Consider the following 26830-nt stretch of genomic DNA (forward strand, 5'->3'; position numbering starts at 1 on the left):
ACATGGAGATTCCAGCATCTGTAAAGTGTTAGCAGTTTATTAGGACCATTTCATTTATTATTTTTCTAAATAAATTAGAATGTTAGTACCTAGGTCAACCATGGATGGTTTGAATCGCGGCCAATTCAGCAGGTCCCGGGCAAGATTAGAACCATGTATGGGCATAGAGAATGTATCAAAGTTGATCAATCAATCATTTGTGATTTATTTGATTTTACATGTGATTATCGCTAGCGGCTGTTATTGAGATTATTGCTAGCAGCTGGTATAGCTGCTAGCAATACTCACTTTATTTTCCTGGCAGGAAGGGCTTTCTTCCACCCCCCCCCCCCCTCCACCAGGAGAATACCATGACTCAGAGGGAGGGTTTCCCCTGTCAATACTGTCTGTGGTTGCAGGAAAGAAATTCGCTCTGTCTATGGCTGGCCTTAGATAAGAACTTTAGACAAACAGAAAATTGTTAGCATCTCAATAATATGCCCCTCATATATGGCCTGTCTTACTCTTATAGATGGTAGGATGTTCCATGTTCTGAAATCACGGTAATTGTTCTTACCCTTCGTGGCTATAGGGAAAAGTGGCTGCCTAAGATTTACTTTTTTCATCTGCAGTGAGACACAGTGATGACTTGGTGACTTAATACCTGTGCTTTCCCCTTCTGTATGCATTTTCCCATTGTTAGACTGATAGCACTGTGCAAAGCAATGGGGGGGGGGGGGGGCACTGCTTCTTTCTCTCTTGCAGCCACCATAAAATACGAAGTGTATGTATAGAGGAATATGTGACGACCTCCTTTGCTGCATTCTTGTTCCTGAGCAGCCAGTCAATGTGCCCAAATATTGCCACATGATGAAGTGGATGATATTTTTAATCATGTGTAAGCTCTGATATGGGTATATTGAGGCAGTTCCTACAAAGCAAGCAGCATTGGAGGACAGTTGATAGGGAAAACTGATAGAGTCTCTTTAACCATTTCAGCCCCGGAAGGATTTGCCCCCTTAATGACCAGAGCATTTTTTTCAATTTGGCACTGCGCTGCTTTAACTGGTAATTGCACGGTCATGCAATGCTGTACCCAAACAAAATGTGTGTCCCTTTTTTCCCACAAATAGGGCTTTCTTTTGTTGGTATTTGATTATCTCTGGAGTTTTTTTTTTTGTGATATAAACGGAAAAATTCCGCAAATTTGGAAAAAAAAACTATATTTTCTACTTTTTAGTATAAAAAAAATACAATAAACTCAATTTTAGTCATACATTTAGGCCAAAATGCTTTCAGCCACATGTCTAGGGTAAAAAAAAATTCAATAAGTGTATATTTATTGGTTTGCGCAAAAGTTATAGCATTTACTAACTAGCGTACATTTTCTGGAATTTACACAGCTTTTAGTTAATGACTGCCTATCTCATTTCTTGAGGTGCTAAAATTGAAGGGCAGTACAACCCCCCCCCCCCCCCAATGACCCAATTTTGGAAAGTATACACCCCAAGGAATTTGCTGAGAGGCATGTTGAGCACATTAAATATTTTATTTTTTTGTCATAAGTGATTGGAAAATGACAAAAAAAGAGAAAATTTTTACACAAAGTTGTCACTGAAATTGTATATTGCTCAAAAATGCCATTGTTATATGTGAAATTACTCCCCAAAAATTCTGCTGCTTCTCCTGAGTATGGGGATACCACATGTGTGGGACTTATTGGCAGTCTAGCCGCGTACAGGACCCTGAAAACCAAGCACCTTCAAGCTTTCTAAGGGCGTACATTTTTTATTTCACTCCTCACTACCTATTCCAGTTTCGGAGGCCATGAAATGCCCAGATAGCACAACCCCCACCCCATTTTGGAAAGTAGACACCCCAAGCTATTTGTTGAGAGGAATGTTGAGTCCATGGAATATTTTATATTTTGCCACAAGTTTCGGGAAAATTACAATTTTTTTTTACATTTGTTTACACAAAGTTGTCACTAAATGATATATGGCTCACACATGGCTTGGTTTTCGAAGTCCTGTAAAAAAATTTTTGTAATTTAATAAAATATTCCATGGATTTAACATGCCTATCAGCAAACAGCTTGGGGTGTCTATTTTCAAAAAATGGGGTCATTTGGGGGGGGGGGGGGGGTTTGAACTGTCCTGGCATTTTATGCACAACATTGGAAGCTTATGCCACACATCACCCACTCTTCTAACAACTTGAAGAAAAAGCCCTTTCTGACATTTTTTGTTTACATGAAAAAATATATTTTTTGCTAGAAAATTACTTTGAACCCCCAAACATTATATATTTTTTTAAAGCAAAGGCCCTACAGATTAAAATGGTGGGTGTTGCAATTTTTTTCACACAGTATTTGTGCAGCGATTTTTCAAACACAATTTAAAAAAAAGAAAAACGCTTTTTTGAATTTCAATGCACTAAAACACTATATTGTTTGGTAAAATACAAAAGATGATCTTATGCTACATGTACATAGATACCAAACACAACATGCTTTAAAATTGGGGACAACCGAGCAGAAGTGACAAACTACTAGGAATGAGCTCGAACATCGGGCGTTCACCCGTTCGCCGAAAACCAAAAACCGCAGCCGTTCGCGGAAAATTTGAGCTCCACGGAATGCCCATAATGCACTGTGAGATTGCAGTGCATTGCTGTATGATGATTGGCCAAAGCATTCACCTGACCTGAATGCTTTGGCCAATCACAGCGCGCTCTGCTGAGAGAGCCATAATTGGCCAAAGGCAGGGTGCCTTTGGCCAATCATGGCTCAGGGGAACTAAGTCCATGCCCCACACTATATAAGGCTGCTTACATAGCTGCTGTATAGTCTAGTGCAATGTTTCTCAACTCCAGTCCTCAAGGCACCCCAACAGGTCATGTTTTCAGGCTGTCCGTTATTTTGCACAGGTGATTTGATCAGTTTCACTGCCTTAGTAATTACCACAGCTATATATGTATATATATATATATATACAGTGGGGACGGAAAGTATTCAGATCCCCCTTAAATGTTTCACTCTTTGTTATATTCCAGCCTTTTGCTAAAATCATTTAAGTTCATTTTTTTCCTCATTAATGTACACACAGCACCCCATATTGACAGAAAAACACAGAATTGTTGACATTTTTGCAGATTTATTAAAAAATAAAAACTGAAATATCACATGGTCCTAAGTATTCAGACCCTTTGCTGTGGCACTCATATATTTAACTCAGGTGCTGTCCATTACTTCTGATTATCCTTGGGATGGTTCTACACCTTCATTTGAGTCCAGCTGTGTTTGATTATACTGATTGGACTTGATTAGGAAAGCCACACACCTGTCTATATAAGACCTTACAGCTCACAGTGCATGTCAGAGCAAATGAGAATCATGAGGTCAAAGGAACTGCCTGAAGAGCTCAGAGACAGAATTGTGGCAAGGCTCAGATCTGGCCAAGGTTACAAAAACATTTCTGCTGCACTTAAGGTTCCTAAGAGCACAATGGCCTCCATAATTCTTAAATGGAAGATGTTTGGGACCACCAGAACCCTTCCTAGAGCTGGCCGTCCGGCCAAACTGAGCTATCGGGGAGAAGAGTCTTGGTGAGAGAGGTAAATAAGAACCCAAAGATTACTGTGGCTGAGCGCCAGAGATGCAGTCGGGAGATGGGAGAAAGTTGTAGAAAGTCAACCATCACTGAAGCCCTCCACCAGTCGGGGCTTTATGGCAGAGTGACCCGACGGAAGCCTCTCCCCAGTGCAAGACACATGAAAGCCCACATGGAGTTTGCTAAAAAAACACCTGAAGGACTCCAAGATGGTGAGAAGTAAGATTCTCTGGTCTGATGAGACCAAGATAGAACTTTTTGGCCTTAATTCTAAGCGGTATGTGTGGAGAAAACCAGGCACTGCTCATCACCTGTCCAATACAGTCCCAACAGTGAATCATGGTGGTGGCAGCATCATGCTGTGGGGGTGTTTTTCAGCTGCAGGGACAGGACGACTGGTTGCAATCAAGGGAAAGATGAATGCGGCCAAGTGCAGGGATATCCTGAACGAAAACCTTCTCCAGAGTGCTCAGGACCTCAGACTGGGCCGAAGGTTTACCTTCCAACAAGTCAATGACCCTAAGCACACAGCTAAAATAATGAAGGAGTGGCTTCACAACAACTCAGTGACTGTTCTTGAATGGCCAAGCCAGAGCCCTGACTTAAACCCAATTGAGCATCCCTGGAGAGACCTAAAGATGGCTGTTCACCAACGTTTACCATCCAACCTGACAGAACTGGAGAGGATCTGCAAGGAGGAATGGCAGAGGATCCCCAAATCCAGGTGTGAAAAACTTGTTGCATCTTTCCCAAAAAGACTCATGGTTGCATTAGATCAAAAGGGTGCTTCTACTAAATACTGAGTAAAGTGTCTGAATACTTAGGACAAGTGATATTTCAGTTTTTCTTTTTTAATAAATCTGCAAAAATGTCAACAATTCTGTGTTTTTCTGTCAATATGAGGTGCTGTGTGTACATTAATGAGGAAAAAAAATTAACTTAAATGATTTTAGCAAATGGCTGCAATATAACAAAGAGTGAAAAATTTAAGAGGGTCTGAATACTTTCCGTCCCCACTGTATATATATATATATTCTGCATTTAGTATAGACTAGATATCCAGTGTAGACTCTATATTCAGTCAGTGCAGGCAGTGTAGTTTATATAACACAGTTTACTGAAGTAGTTAAGGTGAACCCTGCACCAAAATGTTTTAAAAAATTGCATGGGGGTCCCCCCCCCAGTCCATACAAGGCCCTTTGGGTCTGGGTGTAGATTTTAAGGGGAATTTCATGCCAAAATGTAAAAAGAAAATGGTGCTGGTCCCCCCAAAATCCATACCAGACCCTTATCCAAGCATGAACCATACCAGGCCACATGCCCTCAACATGGAGAGGGTGTTTTGGGGTCCCCCCCACACTTTTTTTTAATAAAGGAATTGTCAAAAACTGTCTCCTGTTGTTTTTACTTTTTTGACACTTTTTTGGTGAATGGGTAGGGGTACAATGTACCCGATACCCATTTATGTAGGGGGCAGGATCTAGGGGCCCCCTTGTTAAATGGGGATTCCAGATTCTGAAAAGCCCCCCGCCCTCAGACCCCCCAACCACAGTGCACGGGTTGGGGGATGAGGCCCTAGTCTGCATCAACATGGGGACAAGGTGCTTTGGGGAGGACCCCAAAGCACCCTCTCCATGTTGATGGCATGTGGCCCAGTACGGTTCAGGAGGGGGCGCTCTTTAGTCCCTTCTTTTTCTGCAGTCTGCTAGGTTGCATGCTCGGATAAGGGCCTGGTATGAATTTCTGGTGGGACCCCCACGCCATTTTATTTTAAATTTTGGAGTGGAGTTCCCCTTACTATCCATACCAGACCAGAAGGGCCTGGTATGGACTAGGGGGGAACCACGCCATTTTTTTCAATGATTTTTTATGTATATTTAATCCGGCAATACATTACAGCCGCAAGCAACTTTGAATTAAATGTTTTCCTTTCATTTTTTTGCGGTACTGTTATAAACATGGGCAAGATGCTCTACTTTACAGGCAGACTAAGGGGAACCCCTTCACTTTAAGCATTATTAAAATCACTGCTCCTGAAAAAACAGCTTTTTTTTGCATTGATATTTGTCCCCTGGGGTAGCACCCGAGTCCCCATATACGTTTTATGGAAATAACTTGCATATAAGTCTTTAAAATTAACACTTTTGATTTTTCACATTCGTGTCCCATAGCATTTAATGGTGTTCTCTGGGGGGGGAGGAGCTATGCACGGATGACGTCACCTATTGCCATCCTTGGAACATTCAGCACACCGTTGTGCTACACGCTTGTATTTCTTCATTCCATGTGAGTAGTCCGTATTGGACCTTAATAAAATTTTAACCTGTTGCACAGTGAGCACTTAGATCTCGCCTTTTTAGTCTGTACATGGTTTGGTGCTCCTACTGGCGTTATCAATATGGAGGAGAAGTTTAAACTGGCCTGTTTTGCTGCCTACCTTTTGTGTGGGACCTGCGTGCATGACTACCTGTTAACTTAGGGGTCCATGCTCTGAAGTGAGCGTAGAACTTAGGTTGAAGGAGAGGGTCTGTCACCATTAATTTGATATTGCTGATCTTCACCAATGGAGTCATCTTTTCATCTTTCTAGGATTTGTTGTTCACCATCATATTGGACTTTGGACTGTTTTTAATTGTGCTGCACTTCTTATTTTTATCATTTTGCTACGGATTTTTATGAAAGTCTTTTAGTGTTCAGCTTGCATATGTGTGGTATATTTTTGCGCTGATTGCATATTCTATTTTATATGTATAGCTTGTTGCCCTGTCACAGAGCTTATACAACTTTACCTCATATCTGGCACGTTTGCTGGGGAGATACTGTTTGAAAGACAGACAGCCATAAAATGTAATCAGGGACTCATCAACGCAGACAACTTGTTTGGGAATAAACAAGGCTGCAAACTGTTGGTTAAAGTGGTTTACGAGGAGCCAAATTTTGTGGAGCCGATCAAATCCAGGGTCACCCTGAGGATGACATAGTTCATTGTCATTAAAATGCATGAACTGCAAGATCTGCTCATATCGCATCCTGGTCATGGAAGCAGAGAATATGGGCATATGGTGAATTGGGTCAGTGGACCAATATGACCCCAACTCACTTTTTTAGTTATGCCCAGGGGCGTTGCTAGGTCTGAAAACGATCTGGGGCTAGAGCCCATAGCAGCGGTCACCAACCGGGTGGGGGGGGGGGGGTCACGCCGGTGGTAAGCAATTTTTTGCGGGCAAAGGAAGGCTGGTGTTGGTGTTTTAATCTTCATGGCACCATGGTTAATATGGTGTCAGGGTCATCAAAGCGCATTGTTTCTATTGTTATATTGTAATATATAATGAAGTGGTTCAACTCACCATAATGCAGAATCAGTGGGAGCCCTGGGCGTGTCACTTGCCACATCACCTGCCACCATTTGCAGATTGTCACTTGCCACCATTTGCAGATTGTCACTTGCCACCATTTGCAGATTGTCACTTGCCACCCATTGCAGATTGTCACTTGCCACCATTTGCAGATTGTCACTTGCCATGTCACCTGCCACCATTTGCAGATTGTCACTTGCCACCATTTGCAGATTGTCACTTGCCATGTCACCTGCCACCATTAGCAGATTGTCACTTGCCACTTCACTTGCCACCATTAGCAGATTGTCACCTGCCACCATTTGCAGATTGTCACTTGCTATGCCAGCCAGTGCCACCAAATGTTCATTCTCGCTGCATTGGTGGCAGGCTGGCAGCACTGGCCCATTTAGTGAGGGCAGGAGAGCGGAGATGCGGGGCGGGCAGTGAGAGATTATGTAATCTCTCTGCTCCCCACCACACCTCCGACATTGAAGAGGCCCATTTAGTGAGGGCAGAAGAGCGCTGATGTGTGGCAGGCAGTGAGAGATGACATCATCCCTCTGCTCCCCGCCGCACATCGCTCCCACATTGAAGTCCCAGCTGTGAAAGCGGAAGATTGGTGACGGGCGGGCGGAGAGAGATGATGTCACCTCTGCTTGTCCGCCTGCTCATCTCCAGGGCTGGACTGAGACAAAAATTTGGCCCTGGACTTCATCCAGACCGGCCAACTTTGACAGGTCTCACCCATGCCAGATCTTCTGGTCCCCCTTGCTCCTGTGGTCCCCCTGTGCTCCTCTGGTCTCCCGCGTGCTCCTCTGGTCTCCCGCATGCTGCGCTGGTCCCCCGCGTGCTGCGCTGGTCCCCCTGTGCTCCTCTGGTCCCCCGCGTGCTGCGCTGGTCCCCCTGTGCTCCTCTGGTTCCCCGCGTGCTGCGCTGGTCCCCCTGTGCTCCTCTGGTTCACCGCGTGCTGCGCTGGTCCCCCTGTGCTCCTCTGGTCCCCCGCGTGCTGTGCTGGTCCCCCTGTGCTCCTCTGGTCCCCCACATGCTGCGCTGGTCCCCCGCGTGCTCCTCTGGTCCCCCGCGTGCTGCTCTGGTCCCCCTGTGCTCCTCTGGTCCCCCGCGTGCTCCTCTGGTCCCCCGCGTGCTCCTCTGGTCCCCCGCGTGCTGCGCTGGTCACCCTGTGCTCCTCTGGTCCCCTGCGTGCAGTGCTGGTCCCCCTGTGCTCCTCTTGTCCCCCTGTGCTCCTCTGGTCCCCCGCATGCTGTGCTGGTCCCCCTGTGCTCCTCTGGTCCCCCTGTGCTCCTCTGGTCCCCCGCATGCTGTGCTGGTCCCCCTGTGCTCCTCTGCTCCCCCTGTGCTCCTCTGGTCCCCCTGTGCTCCTCTATTCCCCCGCGTGCTGCGCTGGTCCCCCTGTGCTCCTCTGGTCCCCCTGTGCTCCTCTGGTCCCCCTGTGCTCTGCTGGTCCCCCCCTGCTCTGGTCCCCATGCTCCTCTATTCCCCCCCATGCTGCTCTATCCCCCCTCCCAGCGCTCACCTCCTCTCCCTGCTTAAATAGGCATACAGACATGATCCTAGGAGTGGACACTGATAAGCTCATCGTACAATCCAGAAGTCATGCAGCCGCACACAGCTGTGACATGAACTTCCTCGGCACTCGTTCTCTTGTTCTTTCCTTCCCCCGCTCTCATCTAGATTCTCCGCGGCAGCAGACAGGATGAAGAGCGGGGGAAGGAAAAAACAAGAAAACGAGTGCCGAGGAAGTTCATGTCACAGCTGTGTGCGGCTGCATGACTTCTGGATCGTACGATGAGCTTATCAGTGTCCACTACTAGGATCATGTCTGTATGCAGCCGCACTGCATAACTAAGCAGGGAGAAGAGGTGAGCGCTGCGGGGGGGTGAGGAAGGTGGCGGTCCGATGGCTCAGTGCCTGTACATGCCTGATCGTCCCTCCTCCACCTCCAATGCCGCCCGCCGCAGCCGCGACCCGCCGTCTCTTCTCTCCTCCACACCCGCTGAGACTCGGGGCTATGGGCTCCACATTCGGGGCTGCAGCCTCGATAGCCACCCCCTGGTGACGCCTATGGTTATGCCCATGAGGAGGGATAGGCCAGAAAGGTCTTAAATTCCAAAACCGTAATAGGTTTCCATTTTCTGGCAAGGGTCAAATGGGGATTAGCAGCAATGAATTGACCAGTGTACAACTTTGGACCACAATAGATCAATAGAGATCTTCCATGAACAACAGTGAATAAAAATCAAGTGAAGTAAAATCAACTGTTTCCACCTGAATTCCGGGTTGGCCAGTGGGGGATGTACAGGCGCTGCAGAAGTGGTGGGCTGCCAATCAGGGTTAGCATATGCAGCGGGAAGGACACTATAGGCTCCATGGGCCTGTGTTCCAACTCTTGGTGGTTGCGGGGCACTACTTGTGCTAGCCACAGCACCAGCTTGAACTGCACTTATGGGACTCGCCATATCAGCAAGTGTCACTGCAGTGCTGGTTTGTCTACGACCAGGATGTACTTGGCCGATAATGCTTGCCAGTTCACCAGAAGGATGAAGCCTGAATCTGACAGTGAGGCTTCCCCTGCGCTCTCATCCGTCATGCTCAGCAACATGTAGGCCTTTTCACTAGTGTATCTCTGGACATTTTGGCCTCCAAAATTTATAGGTACAGCTAGTGTGACTCACAGGCAAAAGAGCACCTGTTTGTCAGAGCCTGCTTCAATCGCTACCAAGTAAAATGTTAGAGTTCGCAGGGATCTGGCGTGAATTGCGAACACTGCAATTATGTGTGTTGTGTTTTGTAAGTGACAGTGATCTAGTGATACTGCACTTGGGTGGGCTGGGTGGAGGGGCTAAATGCAGGTGTCCGGGCTGATCTCGCTAACGCCATGTTTATGGGAACACTAAACTACTGGGGACGCTAATATAGTTCTGATCAGATCAAAGATATTGATCCGTTCAGATACTACACTAGTAACGGAGCTATCTAGTGTGTGCGTGTGCGTGTTAGAGTACCTGCACTAATCTGACCCTGCTTGGGATTTACGCTGACCCTAACTGATGCAAAAACCGATATCACCCGCCGCGTGATCAGGGGGTTAAACTTTATTAGATAATATACAGTGGGTACCCTGACGTTATAAAAGGCTAACTAGCATCACCTGTGACATTAATACAGTGATCATTGGTGACAGGGGGTGAAAGGTTTAACTAGAGGTGATCAGGGGGTTAAAATCTTTATTAGTTAATATGTGGGGAAACTCTGATGATCTAGAAGACTGACGGTGAAACTCACCAACTAACTAACTAACTAGCGTCACCCATGACACTAATAAAATGATCAGAAAATAGATCTGTACACTATACTAGTGACACTGGTGACAGGGTGTGAAAGGGTTAACTGGGGGGGTGATCAAGGGGTTAAAGGGGTTAAACCTTTATTAGGAGGTTAATGGGAGTACCCTAAACCTATCTGGGCCTACTACTAACTGCCCTAACACTGTTTTGTGTTACAAGTGATACCAGTATAGTGATCAGTGAAAAATCTGAAAACTGGACTTGGTGGCACTGTGACAGGGAGTGAAAGGGTTAACTGGGGGGGGGGCATTCAAGGGGTGATCGGGGGATGAAAAATGTGTCTATGTGTCCTGGTGTTAGTGTACTGCATGGTGTACTCACAGTAGATGTCCTCTCCTCTTGCTCTGGAATCAAAAACGGCTCCACAAGGGGAGTTGACATCACTTCCTCTGCCTGTATTTACATTTCACAGGCAGAGGAGGCATTTCAGAAATCATTGGCCTGTACCTGTAGCCTGATCCATTCTGTAACGAATCAGATTGGCGTGGGCGCGCACGTGCCCCCTACCCACGAGCATGAGCATTTTGCGCAGCGCTACCAACCTGCCGCAGTAAATGTATGCGAGCTGTTCAGCAAGTGGTTAAAGTGAATATTCAGTTTTACTGTTATCATTATGATTCTGACCCCTCTGTGTATTTAGATGAAAGAATCCCCACTTGACCCACCCCTCTATTAAAAATCATTAAAAAGCTTAAGTGGTGTAAAAATAACCATGGCGGCTCACGCAGACTCTATGGGGCATAGGGGCCACATTAGGGAGCCACATTAGGGAGGACATTACGCAAAATGAAACTTTTCATTTTCCAGTATCGAAGGGCTAACATCAGTCGTCAGGATCTTTGCATGCCACAGATCCCTCTTATGCAGTATGAAGCAGTGTCGATTTGTTGCACTCTGAACTTTTGCTGTAGCAAGATGAACAGTCAGCTGAATGATGAGACAGGGAACTTACTAAACAGATGTAAACTTAGAATCAATAATGCAAAACAGGCCCAAATGGCAAAGAACATGCAAGCCCTACAGAATAATACACACATATTATGAAAGCTGTACAAACATGGACTATTCCCAACAGTTTGCAGTCTTCAGTTTTAGTAAATCAATATAAAACAAAAAGAACACCGCGCTAGAAAAACAAAAAAAGCTGAAGTTCAAATGTGCGATATACACAACAATGAGAAACAAAACAAAAAAAACTGCGCTAAACTCTCATGTTGTGCGATAGGGTATATGTGAAAAAACACCAAATCGAATATGGATGTATATATGAAATCATAAACAAAAATTATATGACACAAAAAAAACAAATTAATACCAATCAATACCAAGTGCATATAGATCAAAAAGGTGCCAAAAACACAAAATAGTGAAAATAAATAAATAAGCAACAAAGTCCTTAGACCAGAAAAGAAAATCTTCTAGGGAGATGGGAAGAGTCCCCTGATAGCTCTTCATAGGGATCAGTGTGTAAAGGTGAAAAGTGGGAAAAACACCCCTCGCAGTGATCCTCCACCGTTAAGAATACACGCTTACCAGATAGTAAGCTCAACAAGCTCGTAAATAAACCAAGAACCAGATGGACAGCGGGTATTGGAGCATCCCTCTATGTAGCGTGGCAGATGGCAGGCAAACCAGGTACTTGCAGGACCTTGAATGCAGGTATCCAACCAGCATCAGGATATCACTCAAGCGGTATACCGCGGGCATGCATGGGGGGGTTTACCACAACCCAAGTCACAAACAGCGGAGCTCCCTATCACTTCCGGCTTAGTTTGATGCGATGAACGGAGCTGGAAGTTTGCCCCCTCCTTCCCCCGCAGCCAGTCATTAAATCAACCCCATTGTGTCTGTAGCTAAATCAGGGTAACATGTGACTGCATAGCAAAGTCTCCAAAAGAATTTATATAAACAGAAAACATAGTGGAGAACCACTATTTTAGTAAAACAGTTCAGAACAAAAAGTTAAATGTGATTATCCTCATATAAGAGTATCCTTATTAGTCAGAGGCGTTGCTTGAAGCTTGTTGGCCCAAATGTAAAAGTTGACTTGGGGCCCCCCAATACTACCTGCTGCTTTTACCGCACAGCAAGATACTTCCACCGTGCACCACGATGCTCCAAGTGGCAAAAGAGTTATTTTAGATCTTTATTTACATATTGAGAGAGTCATTCAAATGAATTTGGAGAATTCTCCAATTCTCTTAAACACCCTGAAGAAGAGGTCAACCTCTTTGAGATATACTGTACATGAACAGCAAGAAAGAGATCAAAGATGATTGGATTCTGCACCGTTTTTTTTTTTTTAAACTAGCCAGTCCTAACTAAATAGTTAGTTAGAAAAACTTAGAAAATATACAAAACAAATATCACTGTAAAAATATAAACGTAGCCCACCTTCAAAGTGGAAAGTGTCAGTCAGCAGAGCAGTGGGTAGTGTCAGTAGGACAGTGGAAGGTGCCAGCAGGGCAAAGGACGATATCAGAAAAGTAGCGAATGTGTCATTAGGGCAGAGGTTGGTGTCAGTAGGGCAATGGACAAAGTCAGTCAGTAAAGCAGTGGACAGTGTCAGTCAATAGAGCAGTGGACAGTGTCAGTCAATAGAGCAATGGACAGTGTCAGTATGGCAGTGGACAATGTCAGTAGTTTTTTATTATTGTTATTTTATTTATTTAAATTTTTTTTTTTATCATTTTTTATTTCTCTTTTACACTTTTATTTTTTATAATATCAGTGATCGAACCAGACCCCAAATGTCTAACTTCTGAGACAGAGAAAGGAGACTGAGGACACAGCCCTCAATCTCCATGTTTGCAGCCTCATCTGCACAGAGTGAATGAACAGGAACCCATGTTCATTCACAAACAGAATCATGGTAAACACAGTTTACTATGCTTCAGTTATGAATGGACACAGGGTGATCAGTCCCAATAACTGACTGTGTTCATTCAGAAAATGAAGGTGCTGGTAAATTACATATTTACTGACCTCTTTCCAGCTCTACATCTTGAAACATCCTCTGCAGCAGCGGATGTGAGAGGAGAGGGGAAAAGCCGGCAATGAAGTGTGGGGGGGGACCAGGGGAGCACACATAGGGCCCAGGCAGCAGAAGGAAGGGGAACCTGAACAGGAGGGTGGCTGGAGTGGCAAATACAGGAACCGATCCTCTCCATTTTCCTCCTTGAGGAGCTAAATGTTGGTGGGAGGGAGAAGAGGAGATGCAGGCTTGCAGTGGCTGTGGGAGGAAAATGGGGAGAATCAGTTCCTGTGTTTGCCACCCCTATCACCTATCCTGTCCAGGTGTAGAAATGAATGTGACAGAGAAGCCGTATAGGCCCCCTGGAGCATGGAATGGGGTCACCATTGCGATCCCTGACACTAGGCCAGTACTCTTAGCGAAGGCCAGGATAGCTCTGGTAACACAGATGAACAGTTGGGTGAAAGGGTCACCCCACTGGACCACTCTGATAGCTATCAGGGAAGGGCTCCTTACAATAGCTGGGTCTTCTGGGGAAGCTGCATTTGGTTAGGTTCTAAACTGCATGTCGGTTCTCACAGTGAAGGGACACTACTCGCCTGGTTGCAGATCACTAGCCCAGCTACAACTGCCTCATTAGGAAATGTATCTTTCTTGGGCATGTTCATGAACCCAAGGAGCTGTGGCAAAAGGAGTTAAATGGACCTGCATCTGAGCATGGTGACTAAATGAACACTTGGCTATGCTACTACAGACTGAAATGAACCCTGTATGTCTAATGCAGTCAAACATCCCAGAGTGTCTTCTCAGCTAAATCTTTGTAAGACAGCTGATATCATCGCTATTATTATCTTGACCACTAAAACTTTTTATCCACACCACTTGTCCCTTGTAGTGTACTGACTATAACGTCAATTCTCCTACTGCATGTCCTTTATTTAGGCATAGTTTATGTTAAAGCGGAGTTCGGCCTGCCCCTTTAAAAATTAAAAGTCAGCAGCTACACATACTGTAGCTGCTGACTTTTAACATTAGTACACTTACCTGTCCTGGAGTCCAGCCAGGTCGGATGCTGCCACTACTATTGCGAGTAAGGGAACCCGGCAGTGTAGCCTTTTGGCTTCACGGCCGGGTCCCTACTGTACATGCGCAAAGTGCTCTCTCACTGGCCCGGCAGAAGGGGAGGAGGGGGGAGGAGGACCAAGCTGCTGATGTAATTCGCCGTGCCCCGGTCTCATGGATGTGGGGGGGGGGGAATCAGAGGGGGGAGGAATCAGATAAGTGGAAGTTCCACTTTTGGGTGGTACTCTGCTTTAAGATCCTATTAAAGCAAAACTTAATAATTGATTGTTATTTCTTTCCAAGACAGAAAGGAAGTTACAGCACAATACAGAATGTTTCACATCAGTGTTATCTTTTTTTTTTTATTTGGATTTTGTTTTGTGGTTTACATATATAATATATTGCAGTTCTGTTTCTCCTGGTTTCTCTCTTTTAAGTTTGTTGGTGGAGAACATATACAGGATTGATAATGAAATTTAGACTGCAGGAAACTGCAGGCACTGCCTTCAAGCAAAATTAAACAATTACTAAAGAGGAACTCCAGGTATGATTATTTTATACATCAAAATATTGGTCCAGCTTGGACCAATGTAACTGTATACTGTATACAGGTCTATCTGGAAACCACTGAAACAGAAGCTGCTACTTCGGTTTTCTCCACTTGCTTATGGGTCAGCATTCTTTAAATAGCATCTATACTAAGTGACTGACCTCCCATGTTTAGAATTCATCAGACCAGCAGCTCGACACGGGACCAGGGAGCAAGTCAAGAAGTAGTAGTAGTAGTGTTTACTTTTTCAGTGATTTCCAGCTTCCAAGGGCATCAGCCATTTAGAATAGTTTATATCCCCAATTCCCAGGTATTTACCATCAGCTTGTACAACCCCTGGCAAAAATTATGGAATCACCAGTCCCTGAGGATGTTCCTTCAGTTGTTTATTGTTGTAGAAAAAAAGCAGATCACAGACATGGCCAAAAACTAAAGGCATTTCAAATGTCAACTTTCTGGCTTTAAGAAACACTAAAAGAAATCAAGAAAAATAATTATGATGGCCAGTAACATTTATAGAACAAGCACAGGGAATAAATTATGGAATCACTCAATTCTGAGGAAAAAATTATGGAATCATGAAAAACAAACAAACAAAATAACACTCCAACACATCACTAGTACTTTGTTGCACCACCTCTGGCTTTTATAACTGCTTGCAGTCTCTGAGGCATTGACTTAATGAGTGATAAACAGTACTCTTCATCAATCTGGCTCCAGCCGTCTCTGATTGCTGTTGCCAAATCATCTTTGCAGGTTGGAGCCTTGTTATGGACCATTTTCTTTAACTTCCACCACAGATTTTCAATTGGACTGAGATCCCGACTGTTTGCAGGCCATGACATTGACCTTATGGGTCTTTCTTCAAGGAATTTTTTCACAGTTTTGATAAATGATTTCCTCATCCCCAAACATCCTTTCAATAGATGGGATAAGAAAAGTGTCCAAAATTTCAATGTAAAACTGTGCATTTATGGAAGATTTAATGACAGCCATCTCCCCAATGCCTTTACCTGACATGCAGCCCCATATCATAATTGACTGTGGAAATTTGCATGTTTTCTTCAGACAGTCGTCTGCATAAATCTCATTGGAATGGCACCAAACAAAAGTTCCAGCATCATCACCTTGCCCAATGCAGATTCGAGATTCATCACTGAATATGACTTTCATCCAATCATCCACAGTCCACGATTGCTTTTCCTTAGCCCATTGTAACCTTGTTTTTTTTTTGTTTAGGTGTTAGAGATGGCTTTCTTTTAGCATTTCTGTATGTAAATCCCATTTCCTTTAGGCGGTTTCTTACAGTTCGGTCACAGATGTTGACTCCAGTTCCCTCCCATTTGTTCCTCATTTGTTTTGTTGTACATTTTCTTTTTTCAAGGCATATTGCTTTAAGTTTTCTGTATTGACGCTTTGATGTCTTCCTTGGTCTACCAGTATGCTTGCCTTTATCCACCTTCCCATGTTGTTTGTATTTGGTCCATGTTTTAGACACAGCCGACTGTGAACAACCAACATCTTGTGCAACACTGCGTGATGATTTACCCTCTTTACCTACATATTAACAAGCAGATTTAATCTGATGCAGGTGTTAGTGTTTGTAATGAAAATTTACAGGGTGATTCCATAATTTTTTCCTCAGAATTGAGTGATTCCATAATTTATTCCCTGTGCTTGTTCTATAAATCTAACTGTTACTGGCCACCACAATAATTTTTCTTGATTTCTTTTTTTTTTTTTTTTTTTTCCTTGTCAAAAGAAGTTTATTGAGTATACAATGTTATAAAGATACATAAAGTAAGTTTACAAGGATCTATAAAGTAAGCTCATTGTTTTACAGTAGGGTTTATATAGGTAAATATCATGAAATTTCAAATATTAAACATTGGGTTCACGTAAACCTAAATTAAAGATATATATCATTTCCTTAGTTACTTTTGTAGGTATTTAAATGATTTATACCTACTATACATATTGTATAGAGTGTATATAGGTCAAATAAATTCTGATAATGAGCTTTAATTGTAAGGTGGAGAAAAGGAAAGAGAAAGAAGAAAAAGGGTTGAAAGGTAGAGGTATGGTCCACAAGGTTGTCCCGCTCCTCAGTTTATTATTCTTTTTAGTTCTCTTTGAAGCCTTGGAATGGGTGTCTCTGTAAGTCATTTATTCTGTTACCATGGCAACAGGACAGAGTCATTGAAGTTTGACAGGAACTGTTGTTTTATCCAAGGATGCCAAAGTTTTTCAAATTTTGGAATTTGATTTTGATCGATGGCTACCATCTTAGCATGGGACATTGTATTATTCATTCTGTGAATTGTTTCTGCTAGTACCAATGTAGGAGATTTCCATGCCTTGGCCACTGTTTGTTTTGCAGCCGTTATTAGTTGGATCATAAGTTTGAATTGAGAGAGTGTTAACCATTCCGGTTTTAGATTAAGTAAAGTTAAATATGGATCTGGTTGTATTATTTTTTTAAATATTTTAGATGCAATCACGAAGACTTCCTTCCAGAAGGTTTGGATTACTGGGCACGTCCACCATATGTGTAAATGTGTGCCTATTTCTGGGCATCCTCGAAAACAAAGAGCTGAGGTATTAGGTAAATATTTTGCCACTCTAGCGGGTACAAGGTACCAGCGAGTTAGGACTTTATAATTTGTCTCCAGTGCTAAGATGTTGGGTGAAGATGACTTAGATGTGAGCCATATGTTAGACCAGTCCGTGTCTTCTAAAGTTCGTCCCAGGTCCTCCTCCCACCTCTGAACGTAAGAGGGTCTATTAAGATTTGCTACTCCATATAATTGATTATAAAGTGATGAAATTGTACCTTTAGCAAATGGATCTTTTGTACAGATTGATTCAAAAATGGATAATTGGGATAATGGTGTATCCCCCTTTAGGAATGGTGTATAGAAATTTTTGATTTGGAGATATCTAAATATCTCAGAGTTTGGTAGATCATATTTTTCTCTAAGCGATGGGAATGAAAGGAATGATTTAGATGCTATGAAGTCATTTAGTGTCTGAATGCCTGATGTTGTCCAAGCTTTAAAAGAATTTGGGTAGATCCATGCCGGATAAAAGGCTGGATTTCTGATAAAAGAAAGGAGAGGATTGTGTGGAGATTGTAACTGATATTTAGTTTTTAGTTTATCCCAGAGAGATAAGAAGTGTTTAGTTATGGGATTATGAATTTTAAAGCGGTCTTTAGGATCAAGCCATAATAAATTTGATATTAATAGAGGGTCATTTTCTGAAGCCTCTATAAATACCCATAATGGGATTTCCTGTTTTGCATGGTATTTGGACAGACTGGCCAAGTGTGCTGCTCTGTAGTAGTTAGTAAAATTAGGGTATCCCAGGCCTCCTTTATTTTTGGGAAGATGTAGTGTGTGTATAGGTATACGTGGTTTAGAAGAGCCCCATATAAACAAAGTTGCTCTTTTTTGTACTATTCTCAAAAAATAGGAAGGAATTGGAATAGGGAGGACTCTGAATAGATAAAGCAATTTGGGTAGAATAGTCGTTTTGATTGCATTAATCTTCCCTATCCAGGATAAAGGAAGTTGCGACCATTGTTTTATTAGATTTGTGATCTGTCTTAATACAGGAGGATAATTGGTTGAGAATAAGTCAGAATGAGATGCTGTTAAATGAATTCCAAGATATGGGATTGATTTTTCTGCCCATGTGAATGGGAGTGCAGCCCTAGCCGGGATCAATTCCATGTTTGTGAGTGAAATATTAAGCACTAGGCATTTCTTAGGATTAATCATAAGGCCGGATAGGGCTGCAAATCCATCAAGAGCTGGTATTAAGTTAGGACCAGAGACCTGTGGTGATGATAGAAAAAGTAATATATCGTCTGCAAATATACATAATTTGTGTGTAATACCTCCTACTTCAATGCCAGTTATAGTTTGGTTTGTTCTGATGTATTGGGCCATGGGTTCGAGTATAAGGGCAAATAATAAGGGAGATAATGGGCAACCCTGTCGGGTACCTCTTTCGATATTAAAGGCTTCAGATTTGTATCCAGCATATTTTATATAGGCTTTGGGTTTATTATATAATGCTTTGATCCATGTTAAAAAGTGGGGTCCAAAACCCCATTTTTGTAATGAATATTGCATATATTGCCAGGATACTGTGTCAAATGCCCTCTTAATATCGAGAGATAGAAAACATAAAGGGATTTTCCGTTTTTTAGCAATATGTGCCAATAACACTGCCCTGCGTATATTATCGCCTGCCTGTCTATTTGGCTTGAAGCCTACTTGATCTCTATGTATTAATTTTCCTATAATGCTATTGAGGCGTTTTGCTATTATTTTTGCTAATAATTTAATATCGAGGTTTAACAGAGAGATAGGCCAATAATTCACACAGGAAGTATCATCAGAAAGGGGTTTTGGGATCATACAAACAATTGCCATTAGTGTTTCTTGCCGAAAAGAATGTCCATCTAGAAGTTTGTTAAAAGTTTCAGTGAGAATGGGAGAGAGTATTTCTGAGAATGTTTTATAGTATAAAGCCGAGTAGCCGTCTGGGCCTGGTCTTTTGTTAAGTTTTAGGTCTTTTATGGCGTTAGCAACTTCATCTATAGTTATAGGCTCATCCAAACTGTTTTTTTGATTCTGAGATAACTCAGGTAAGGTTATTTTTGAGAAGAAGGATTCAGCCTCTGTAGGATTAAATTCATTGTTTGTCTTGTATAAAGTTGCGAGATGTGAGTGAAATTTATGGACTATTTTAACTGGATTACAAGTGTAAACATTTTTTGATAAACGTATTGGTTTGAAAGATTTGTTAGTTGAATTTAATGCCCGAGCCAAATATGTACCTGGTTTGTTTGTATTCATGTAGAAATTGTGTTTGGAGCGTTTGAGGGATTTATCAACTGACTCAGTGAGAAATAGATCGTATTCCAATCTAGATTTTTCCAGATGAGATTTTGTACTCTGAGATGGATTATCTTGAAATGATATGTAGGCTGCATTAAAATTGAGTTCTAGTTTTTTTGCTAGATTTTTGCGTTCCCGTTTAAATAGTGCCATTTGTCTTTGTATTGTACCACGCAAGACAGGCTTATGAGCTTCCCACAGTGTTATTGGGGAGATGTCTGTTGTATTATTAATTGATATGTATTCCTTTAAAGCTTGTTCAATGGCCATCTGATGTAGTGGGTGTTTGAGCATTATGTCCGGTAAGTACCACGTTGGGTCATGCGCTTTTGGTATGGCTGAGGCTATAGTAGTGTATACTGCATTATGGTCAGACCACGGAATCGGAATTATATCTGATGCAATAATTTCTGGTATCATTCCTATTGTTAGAAAAATATGATCTATTCTGGTGAAGGTTTGATGAGGGTGCGAGAAATAAGTGAATTTCTTTTTCATTGGGTTACTTTCTCTCCACGAATCTACCAGATTGTATTTGGAAAGAAGTTGAGAAAAAGGTAATCTAGAGGTTATTTTGGATGGTGTAAAAGGTGATTTATCTAGAAATGGGAGGAGGACCTGGTTCGAATCCCCACACATTATCACTGTTCCTATTTTGTGTGTATTAATCACTTGTAATATATGTGAGAGGAATGGTGTAGGTTGTTTGTTAGGAGCGTAGTAGGAAATCACCGTGATTGCTGTATCCATTATATAACCCATGAGTATCAGGTATCTACCTTCTGGGTCTTTAATTTCTGATGATAAGGTGAATGGTGTGGATCGGTGAAATGCAATTAGAGTTCCCCTTTGCTTGGTACAGGCAGAAGCCGTGTAAATTTGTTGATAAAAAGGAGAAATATATTTTGGAGTAGAATATTTGGTGAAGTGTGTTTCTTGGAGGCATACTATGTGAGCCTTCTTGTTATGGAAAGTACGGAAGGCTTTGGTCCTTTTTTGAGGGACATTTATTCCCTGAACATTCAGGGAAAGTATATTCAGTGGTGCCATGGCAATAGATCAAATAATTTTGACTTACTTTTAGTTATGCAGAGCTGACTGCGCAGATCAACCTGTGTGGACTGAAGAGATGAATAGATAGAAAAGAAACCAGTGAATTCTGGAGTAAAGAGTAAACAAAAAACCTATGAGATTAGATGATACATTGTATAAATTATTTTTTGCAAGTAATCACAATTTACCCGTGAAAGAGAATAAATATCTCTCTCAGGGGAATAAGTGCCTTCGTCACACTCCCACATAATATGGTTGGGAGAATGAGGAGGGCTAATGGGGGTACACGGATCTTCCGCTTACAGGAGAGAAGTGCTATGTCAAAAGACATCAAAATGATGTTTCATTAATTGGAGTGCAGAATATAGTTTTTGTTGAAATTATTTATTCCAGGGAGGTTGTATATGGTTAGTCTTGCCCTAGCCTAAATAATTCAGTTAGAAAGGTACTGTTAATAACTTTGGTATTGATGAAGATAGTTTGAATTATTTTGGGATTTTAACCCTTTTAGAGTAAACAATTACATATTTTATTCATATGCAACTGTTTAGATATGTTAACTCATAAAATTGAGGTTGTATTGCTTCAGATTAGAATAAACAAAAACATAATTCTAGGAACTAGTTAGGTAATAATATATTTGTTTTAAGAAAAGAAAGAAAAAGCTTCCATTACTTCTGGGTTATTGAACATATTTGTCCTAAAAAGTAATACATCTATTGTTATTACCTGATAATATATAACTGAACAAGAATTTCCTTATTTCACTTGTATATTCTAAGGCTATATGAATCAGAAGTAATAAGAAATATAACTGGAATGTAACATGATCCCACACAGTGTGTGACTATCAGAATGCAGTTACATTCAGTTATAAATATAGGTTTTTTATAGAGAACCATCTCTTAGTATAATAAATGAAGAGATATCAGCAATTAGGATGTCAGTCCATTGAATCTTCTTGGTCCATGGATGATGTGGCATAACGGCCTCTTTTGTGAGAATGATGATTCCCATTTTGTTCTGAAATTTTCTGGGTGCTGCCTGAAGGTGAAGATGATGCCATTCTTCTGCGTGTGGGAGTGTTGCTGCTTGTGGGTTCTGTCAGATTTAATTTTAAAAGGGTTTGTTGTAGTTCATCTGCTGATCTGCTTCTGTAAATTGTACCTTGGTAGTTAAATCTGACTGAAAAGGGGAAGCCCCATTGATACATAATGTTGTGGCGTTGCAGTTCCATTAGTTGGGGTTTCATGGATCGTCTTTTAGTAATAGTAAGTTGGGATAGGTCAGCAAAAATTTGATAATTGTGTCCTTGAAAATTAAGTTCCTTTTTTTCTCTTGCAGCAATTAGTATTTGTTCTTTCGTTCTGTAATAATGAAATTTTGTGATTATATCACGTGGGGGTCCATCTTTCTTTTTGGCTGTGAGGGCTCTGTGTACTCTGTCCAGTTCTAAACGTTCAATAGGGATATCTGGCTTTAGTTCTTGTAATAGAGCAGTAATAGTAGATTGCAGGTCTGTCACAGTTTCAGGTATTCCCCTTATGCGCAAGTTTGAACGCCTGGCTCTATTTTCGTAATCTTCGAGCTTAGTTTGAAGTATTAAATTCTCTTTTTTTAATTGTTCCAATTCTGTTATATTTTCTTGGGTTGTAATTTCAATTTCATCCATTTTTATTTCTAAGGCTGCAGTGCGGTTTCCCAGCTCTCTTATTTCTTTGGTTAGGCTTTTTGTTATTTGGTCTGAGGTTTGTTTTAAAGCCTTATGAAGCATCTTTTCAAATTGTAATAATATTACTGGGGATGCTGAGGAGTCTTGTGGAGAAGTTTGTGAGAGGATTTGTTCTGTATCTGACTCAAATGGAGAGTCTTGCTGTGACATTTTCTGTCTGTGAGAGCGCCCTGATGCTGTATCTTGTGAGGTGACTGGAGCTGCTTCAGCTGCAGTGAGTGCCTGTGAGCTCTTTGTGAGGTGATTTTTATTTCTGCCACGATTTCCTCCCAGTACCATATTTCCTGCCCAAACTTTCACAGTTTGTTCCCTGGGGCAAAAAGGTTCAAATGGATACCTTTTGAGCCTGCAGGCTCCGCTTTGTCCTTCTCTTCTCTCCTCAGAGGTGTGGAGCTCTAACAATGCATGTCTGCTCCGCTAGGCTCCGCCTCCTGCCCCCTTTCTTGATTTCTTTTAGTGTTTCTTAAAGCCAGAAAGTTGCCATTTGAAATGCCTTTAGTTTTTGGCCATGTCTGTGATCTGCTTTTTATCTACAACAATAAACAACTGAAGGAACATCCTCAGGGACTGGTGATTCCATAATTTTTGCCAGGGGTTGTAGAAATTAATTAGAAGGAGCCAGCGCTGTTTATCCATTATTATCTTTGTGTACATACCACATCTAATGGGGATATTCTGAACAGCAGCAGGTCCATATATTTAGGGATATTCCATTCCAAGGCACGAGTGTCTTATTCCATAGGTATCTAATGTACATAGCTATATTGGTCCAAGCTGGACCAATGTGATTATGTATAAAATATCCATATCTGGAATTCCTCACTAAGCACTGAAAAATGGATGAAGACTACAGCAAAATGATATATGATATGCAGGATTTCCTTCTTGATTCCCGCTTCTTTTGAAAGAATAAAGATGCGTGTGTGAATACTCCAAGATCTTTGTGCTGTATACATTCCTTGGTGGACTAAAGTACAACCAGTCATGTGTATTGATTACTATAGTGAAGCATAGCTCCCAAATGCTACTCATTTGTAGGGGCTAACCCTCTTTTGGAACTGAATCCCACTTTCTTTACTCCTCAGTTGCCCCTGCTGGAAGGAGTAAAGCAGCATCAAAAGCAGGCCTAAGCCACATTTTTGCAAGTGCGTTTAGGCACGTTTAGGTGCGTTGAGTGCCTAGGCGTTTCTTTACATGGGCCAGAATATTCCGTTTATTCTGGCCATTAAAATAAATGCTCTCGTGCAGTGGGCCCTTTGTTTGCCTTTATCTGGCCCTTTTCCTCCCACTGATGCAAGACACTATTCCTTCCACTGACACCAATAATGGGGCATAATTCCTGTTACTGACATCAACAACAGGGCACTATTTCTCCCATTCACATCAACGATGGGGCACTATTCCTACTACTGATGCAAGACACTATTCCTCCTATTGACATCAACAATGGGGCACTATTTCTCCCACTGACACTAACAATGAAGAACTATTCTTCCACTGACACCAACGATGAGGCACTATTCCTCCCCCGAATGCCAAAGATGCCATGACAATTTTTACTCCCAATGGCCACAGTCCTGCCCCCCTAAAGTCTGAAAGACAGTAAACTGGCCCTTTGTTTAGAAAGTTTGGAGACACCTGCTCTAGTGCTTAGACGTGTTTAGACACATTTACGCCCGCTCTCTTGAATGCAGAAGTGATGTTTTTTTTCTGCCTCTAAACGTTCTTGCCTCTAAATTCCTGTAAACACTTATGCATGCATGGACACATAGGCTAACACGATGATGAGGTGTTTAGAGGCAGAAAAAAAAAACATCAAACGCCTGTAAAACAGGCGTTTTTGAGCTCAAGTGTGCGTGAGCCCTCAGTGTACAAAAACAAGTGATAAGTAATTTCAGTCTCTTCCAGAATCTAATGATGAAGCATGCAGAATGCATAGGATTCAGTACATTACATAAAATAAGATTACATAAAACTCAGATTATTGATCTGATTTTTTTTTTTCACTTTACCACTCTTGCGATGTTTCCTGCATAGGTGTAGCAGTTTACAGAGTTACCTTCATGCTTGGATTGGTTCTTTAAAAAATAACCCTATTTATTACTGAATAGTCAAAACCCATCTCCAGTGATATCTATCCATACATGATAAACAAAAAAAAAAAAAGATAAATAAAAAAAAAAAAAGATAAATTGCTATGTTTGAAGTTATCAACACACATCCCAGAATCTGATTTCAACCTTGCTGCTATGTTTAACTTAATGGTTTGTAGCTCTTGTCCTTTTTTTTTTTATATATATAAATCAGAAGATAGAGGCTTATGTTATAATTACCATTCCACCTATTGTTCTTCATCAGAAAGGATTTGTATTTCCCCATCATTATAATTAGACAACAATAGAAAATAGCTTAACGGTCTCTGCTCAGCAATTCTTCACCAAATAATATATGTACACAAAAAAAGGAGCACAACGCCATTGTTTTCTGCTCTCTGAAAATAAAATAGGACACAACAAAATCACTGGGGTTCTCATTACAGATTCAGGAATTCTATTTAGAGACATACAGAACATTATATAGAGCTGTATCAGTTTATTTTATTCTAATGCTCTAAATGGTATTTTTTTCCCCACTGGAACTGATATGAGAACAATAGAAAATAATTTAGATTTTCCACGGTTGTATTTTTTTTTCCAGCAGCCAGAGCACTGAAGGACATTACGAGTTGAATTGTTATATGTTTGAACTATATCTGAACTCACTCTCATTTTGACTTTGCCATTCTTATTGTACCAAGAAGACTAAGAAAACTCTCCTTAGTACAGCAACCAACAACCTTAACATGAATTAATATAATTTTCCGTACACTTAAATGTATTTGCTATCCATGACAATGAGGACCTTCAGCCTTGTGTATCATCCGGTAGAATTTCTGTTCAGTATTAATTTCTCTGTGTGTTTGTATAGTATTTGCAGCATACATTGAGTTGGCTGTCAATAAACTGCTAAAAAAATCTGTATAAAGGTGAAATAAATAGCTATGTAACACTCACGCTGAGTTTTAATTGGTGCAGTCTTCTGCTATTACTCTTTATTTCTACTAAAGAAAAAAATCTAAGTTGTCTGTCGATTTATTCATGTGCAGACCTGGCTATTTTCTGAAGCCATCAACAATAATTACGTTCATGGTGTAATGACTCCTTAATGCCTGTATGCCCAATTGTTGATATGCTCTGCATTGCCTCCAACGGCTTTAAAAGCACTCATTGTGCATTCTGGGGTATATATAACATTTTGTTTGTGGTTGTACCGGCTAGGTACACATAAATTAAAAAAAAAAAATTCCCATGCACAGATTACAAATGGTAGAATGAATTTAGAATGTATCCGTATTATTATATAGTTTTATTAGTAAACAGGGTTATACAGGGCAATGGTAATTGTTATATATATTGAAATATACAGAATATTGTAACTCAGTATTCATTCTGTACATACAGTATATAACCAATATCTAATTTCAAAGAAAGTATGAAACTCTGTTCTTTATTAAAGTACAACTAAAGGCTCCTGTATGGCAGCCTAGACAAGTACCAAACAGCATGTGATGAACAAGCCTGATATATTAAACAAATATCCTTGCTTTAATTTCCCTGACTGAACCAAATCCTCCTTTATTTGTGTTTCACTTGCTCCCCTGTCCCAGACACTGCAGCTCACACTGGGAGGCAAGACTGCCAGTGCAGAAAGCAGTGGCAGGACTAGGTGTGAACATGTGCTGATTGACAAGCCACAGGCTTTTGAATCGGTAGTGATAATTCTGATAGCCACAGCACCTACAACGTGTTTTCTCCCACTGTAGTGCAAGCAGGTACAATCTACATGAGATTGGAAGCTGTATTAGGTAGACTTCACAACAGGTATTTGGGAAACTTTGGGGGAGGACTAAGAAACGGTAAGTGCTGCAGCAATTTTTTTTCTTTAATGGCAGCTTATAGTTAATCTTTAAACTAGAACTCTAGGCAGATATAAAAGACAAACATTTTTGCAGTTCATTATCACTAAGAGCTAAAATACAATTTTACTCTGGGATCATTTGCGGTAACGTATTTTAACCACTTCGGAAGGTTTTACCCCCTTCATAACCAGAGCATTTTTTGCTATTCAGCACAGCGCTAATTTAAGTGGCAATTGCTTGGTCATGCAACACTGTACACAAATTAAAATAATTTTTTTTTCACACAAATAGAGCTTTC

Source organism: Aquarana catesbeiana, linkage group LG04 (genome assembly GCF_042186555.1).
Source record: "Aquarana catesbeiana isolate 2022-GZ linkage group LG04, ASM4218655v1, whole genome shotgun sequence".
NCBI lineage: Eukaryota > Metazoa > Chordata > Amphibia > Anura > Ranidae > Aquarana > Aquarana catesbeiana.